Below are 6000 nucleotides of genomic sequence, written 5' to 3'. Positions count from 1 at the left end.
TACCTCACCATATAATGTGTTTGGAGGTGACTGCTGATGTGACGTGGTGCTATATGAATAAACTTGACCCTTGGTTAGCAGCACAAGGGCCGGATCAAAAGGAGACAAGGTTTTTAGAGAAGTCAACATGAGAAGACAGAAAAGGAGACTTCAGGAGGAAATGAGGAGTGAGGGTTAATTTTCAGAAAGGGCAAAGATGACCTAAACATGAAATCAAAAGTAAAAACAGGACAAGCACTAAACTTTTTATGATTCATCCATGGCTCAGAATAAGCTGGGGCTAATTTTGATCTATTATTTATGAATAAGTGTGAACTCTTCTGCTCACACAAAGTTTTTTCTGGAAACAAAAACATGAGAAACTCTGAGCACATGAAAACAGGAGGCAGGTATGTCCTCCGTCACACACCTGTGCAGTCTTTGACAGCCACCTGCAGTGACACCCATGCTCACACAAACAGAATGTCATCACCATTACAGAAAATGCCATCACCAATCACTGTTTTCCGCCTCATGCTGATCGGTGTGGCGTGGTTCTACACTGATGAATAACTCACAGTTTCTTTCACGCCCCACCCGCAGTCATGGCAACAAAGCTTTGCTTTTTCCTTGAGCTTGATCCCCTGACATCAAAAATACAAAAAGCGGGCGAGCAACGGGCCATTTGTGATAATGTCAAGGACGGTTTGAAAAGGTCCATCACTAATAATGTCAGGGCTCTCCGAAGGTAAAAGCTTGTCTGAGAGAGATAACCATGGTTTCATGGACGGTAGATAGATCCTGTTGACCCAAACAGAAAGTTTAATAAACACATCATTGAGCAGCTGGCAGGATTAGTATGAAGAAAGGACGCAGCTCTGAGGGAACTCAAAACCAACTGTGCAGGAATACGAAAAAATATCTATCTATCAGTCTCTCTCTCTCTCTCCATATATACATATATACAATTGATATACTGCTGCATGGGCTGGGCTGTAGTTACATTGTAAGGTTTTAAAAACTGAGCTTTAAAATGAATAGTGATAATAAAAACCGAGATAAGCCGACAGTGATCACTGACTTTTTTAGGGGCCTGTTCAGATTAAATAGAACAAGATACAAACACACTTATACAAACACTTATTAAGGCCCTTTTAGCACATCTCTGAGAAATTGAGGAAAGATCTTTCAAGAATTCTGATGATTTCTAATCATCATAACCTGTCCAGAGCTGGTAAGGTTTGCAGCATCAGTTACCACGACAATATACCTTGGCAAGAAGCATCGTAATTCATAAAACTCAGAATTACCCCTGAAGTTACCCAAACTAGTCACGGCAGTCTGAAGCTTTAATGTTTACATAAAAGCATGATTTAAAAAAAAAAAAGATTATGCTTTATGATCGGAACCACATACAGAGAACAGAACATCCTTTTATTCTTTCTCACAAAAGAAAAGACTGAAAGAAAGGAGCGTGAACTGTAATAGACCTCCATTAGCTGAAATAAAAGCTGCAGGTTCAGTCCAATTGTTCTCCTGACGTCTCATTCTGACGTTCCTTTACAGAACCAACTGTACTTTTAATTAGCTTCAGTTACGTCAGGCAAACAAAGAAATGTGGCTTTGTGTGATAGATCTGTAGCTGCAGCTTTTCAGCCATTTAATTAATTCTTTCCTGAATATAATGACATATCCGTCTTCAGTTTTCAGCCTGTTTCACAGATTTTTATCCACAGCAGCTTTTGTCTCTGATGACGTCTTGTTGTGTGGAGAAAATGAGGCAACTGGAGATTCTTTGAAACGGGTGCTTCACGTTTGGATCAGTGAGACAGGAAGCAGAGAGAAGAAAAGATCAGGAAAAAGAGTAACGCAGTTCAGATTGTCTGCAGACCTCTGCTCTACTGTTAGTAAGGAAGAAATAAGGACTGGCTGTGTAACTGTACTCAGTGATGGACACAGCCTCAAAATGTGTAAAGGAAATCAGAAATGAGAAGTTTCAAAGAAATGCAAAATGTTGAAGGAAAAGTGCATTTAAAGATAAAATATCTCCGAGATTATTCTTCTGTGGCTTTTATCACTGCACGAAGGCATCAGACTGAATAAAACCAGTACACTCTGTTGCTTCATCAGGCTGTGAGAACTCCAAAAACTAGACGGGACTATAAATACACAAAAAAAACACACTGTAAATACAAAAAAATAAAGAAATACACAGATCAGTATTAAGGGAAGAAGACACAGGTAAGGACAGAAATTCAACTACCAGAATAAACCAGGAAGACATGGAGACAGGTGAGGAACAGGGATTATTGGGAAAACTAAAAGAACAAAATGAAAACAAGAAGCAGGACTCATAACCAGACCCTGAAACCCTGACATTTACTTCCTGTCTCCGTCGCATCTCCTTCCTGAGATTGCCTGCCTATGGTCGTGTCCAAATTCATGGGCTGCATCCTCCTGAGGCCGCATTTGTAGACCGATTACGTCACAGCGACGCGCCGAAGGCTGTCCAAATTTGTAGACTCCTCCAAATGCAGTCGACAAATGCGTCCTCCTTTTCCCCGAATTTGAAGAATAGGTCGGGTGTGTCCTTCGTGGCCTACCATATCCCAGAATTCATAGCGCGGCCCACCCAAACTCCAGTTTCCAACAATGGCGGCCGCTACTAAGTTTTAAAATTACTCATACTAATCTTTCTGGGTCACAAAATAAACTTTTAACATATTTTCAGGCGAGAAAGTAGCTGTGTAAACATCAAATATCTGCTCGGTTTATCAAGATATCGCATATTTGCAAAAGCGCTTCGACGTTTTCAGAGATGTCTGTTACCCACCAGCTCGATAGCTAGCCGGGAGCTCGAGGGTTACTGATGCGGCCGAGAACGGCTCAACTCCCGGCACATCATTTTCAGATCACCGCGGAGTTTCGCTGCTCAGGTTAAACGTGATATATAAGTCACTTAGACAACCTAAAAATGTTATTGTTGGGCTTTTTTCAGTGTTTTGTTTGTTCGTGAGTAAATCGGTTTGGCTGAGATTAAAGTTATTAGATTAGATTAGATAAAATAAAACTTTATTAATGCCCCGGGTGGGTTCCTCCTTGGTTTTTACACAGCTGACTAAACGTCAAACAGAAAACTGATTAAACAGAAGTATGAGACAGTCGAGAATTTACGCCAGTGTCCTGTTATATTTTAGATAGCAAGGAGCAGACGGCCGAGTTTATTAAACTCCACCGACACAGCGGTGACGCTAATCAGAAGGCTAGACTGTCCAATTTCACAGCCGTTTGCTTCCGGCCTACCTGACCTCAGGAGGATGCATCCCATGAATTTGGACACAACCTATTTGTGTCACGTGTTTTGGATTTTGGCAGGTGATGCTCATTATCTCGTTGCTGCTTCTTCTGCTGGTGGTGAAGTTTTGCTGAAACGTGTTGGGTTTTTTTGTTTCTGGATCCTCATGTGACTTTCCGTGCAGCTTTTTGGTCTCCCTTCTGCCTCTCAAGTGGTTCTTTGTCTCGCTGACTGCCTGGATACCTCTGTATGTGTATGTGTATGTATGTCTTTTTACACAGGGAACGAAGCAGGAAGTTAGCAGATCAGAGCTGCCACTTTATCCTCTCCTAAACAGTTCAAACCTAAATGTCTAACGTATGAATCAAACAATGCTGGTGGGATTGAAGTACCACTCTGGCTCTTTCTGCCCATGTGGTGAACTGACCGCTGTTATTCGTGCTACTTGAGCCAGTCAAACATGTCTCTGTCACATTAGCTCATTAGTTCTCTGTGAGCTCACTGCTCTTTTCTCCAAAGTGAGAAGCAGAGGAAAGAACAGAGGGAGACGAGGAGATGAAAAGATGAGGTTGTTTCCGACACTCAGCCCACACTTCCCAACTTCATCTCACCTTCTCGCCCCCCGCTGCGCACATGCTCAAACTTTACCCACAGCCTCATTAGCTGCTGCGAGGCAGCTCAGATCATAACCGCATCAAAGACATCTCAGGAGGGAAAGCTGTTGCTACGGTAACCCAGAGCATCCACAGTGATTTCAGATCAGCTTAAGTGTGTGTGTGTGTCTGTGTATCTGTGTGAGTGTGTGTGTTTGCATCATGTTTACACATCTTTGTGGGGACCAAAAATTGGAATGTTACTATACTTGTGGGGACCAACAGTCACTTATGGGGACAAAGCTTTGAAGGCATTTTTGAGGTTCAAAATGTGGTTTTAAGGGTTAGGATTAGGTGTTTTGATGGCTGTGGTTAGGGTAAGCGGCTAAGGAAAAGCATTATGTCAATTAGATGTCCTCACTAAGATATGAAAACAAGTGTTCATGCGCATGTGTGGTCATGCACATACTGAGCAAACGGAGCTGCAGGTACTGCTGACAGTCAGTGGGTGGGGTCACTTGTATGACCAGGTGTGGCGTCTTCAGTTTTCAGCCTGTTTCACAGATTTGATGCGGCAGGTGATCATGGACAGAAATGCGACTTTCACTGATCCAGCCCACAAAGTGAGCAAAGCATGGAGAAGGACAGATAATGCCCCCGCTTCGTAACACCTGAACGAGGGAGGTTTTTAGAACTCACCTGTTTGCATCATTAGGGGCGTGGCCTGTTTGACTGACAGGTGGAGCGTGTTTGTCCTCCATCAAGAAACATCCTGAGGAGACTCTGTGGGGGTCTGACGCGCGATGCTGAGCAGAGCAGTGTCTTCAGGGCAGGCTGTAAATATCTCTCAGACACAGGAGGCTGATTGCACTGCTCGCTCCATCACCTGCTGGCTTCCTGCTGCCTTGTCTCCGCTCCGTACGAGGAAGGCAGATATGATCACCTCATCCATAATTCATGCACTCACCTCCACCAGATACACGAGGCAAAACATGAAGCTGCTCGTGTTAGCTGAGACATAATACTGATACTTTTATTGTTTATTGTCAATAATCAGTCACACCAGGGTTTATTATTGTTAAAGTTTTCACACTCATCTTCACTCTGCTTCACTCAGCAGATCATTTCTTTCACATATTCTCACCTTTTATATAATCGTAATGCTGTAAAATATTTTACTAGCCTAAATGTTACTCATGTTCACTGTTTTTTTAATTTTATTACATATAAGAATATGAATCCAGGTCAGACACATGTAGTACAGGCCGGACTGTGTTCAGGCTGGGTGTGGGAGCCCTATCACGAGTCGGACCTTCCGCCGTACGTTGATCCTGGATTTCTTCTCCTCAGTGTCAAACAAAAAAGGCAGTCAGAAGTTTGAGAGACACAGACCTGCTTATTTTCTATTTGTGGTCAATCAAGACTTTTACAGCTCCGACCTGAGGTAAAACACACCTGAACAAATATCACCAGACTGATGGAGAGAAGGTGCAGTGATGTCACACTGACACCTGCTGGTCATGTTTCAGCTAAAGTGCTTCAGATTCTCCATCAGCATCAGCAGATGTCTGATTGGTTCCTGTCACAGATGCACTCAGCTCAGATCCGAACATCCCGGGCGAATCCGAGGACGGAAAATGAAGACCCACAACATCTGTTACAAGTTCTCAAAGTTTCCGAAATTGTGACACACCTGAGAGCAGGTGGGCTGACACCATTTTTTGCTCTTTACTGCACTCTGTATGAAGGTAACAAATAAACATCAGTCCTCACTGATGTTTATCCGTGCTGCTCCGAGTCTCTTGATACGGTCAGTAACAGCAGCTCTGGCTCAGGTGGATGGCTGATAGTTCAATGAATCCCAACTACACAGGACCTTCCAGGAGAGAACGGGTCTGTGGAGCAGTGACAGCCTTTCCCCAATCCGGCCAAAATCATATCTAGAGTTTTCCATTCATGGACAAATTTCTGTGGCTCATCTTAAGAACCAATCCTGAGATGGGTCCTTTAGGTGAGTCAGGGGTCGTTTACTCAACTCTAATAGACATGTTTTATTTAAAGAAAACATGAAATTCAGGGTAAAAGTCTCAACACCTTCCCTGCACATTGACCAAACCCTGATATGAAAGTGAA

Source organism: Neolamprologus brichardi, chromosome 7 (assembly GCF_056152115.1).
Source record: "Neolamprologus brichardi isolate AB-2024 chromosome 7, ASM5615211v1, whole genome shotgun sequence".
Lineage (NCBI taxonomy): Eukaryota > Metazoa > Chordata > Actinopteri > Cichliformes > Cichlidae > Neolamprologus > Neolamprologus brichardi.
This window is presented reverse-complemented; position numbering follows the sequence as displayed.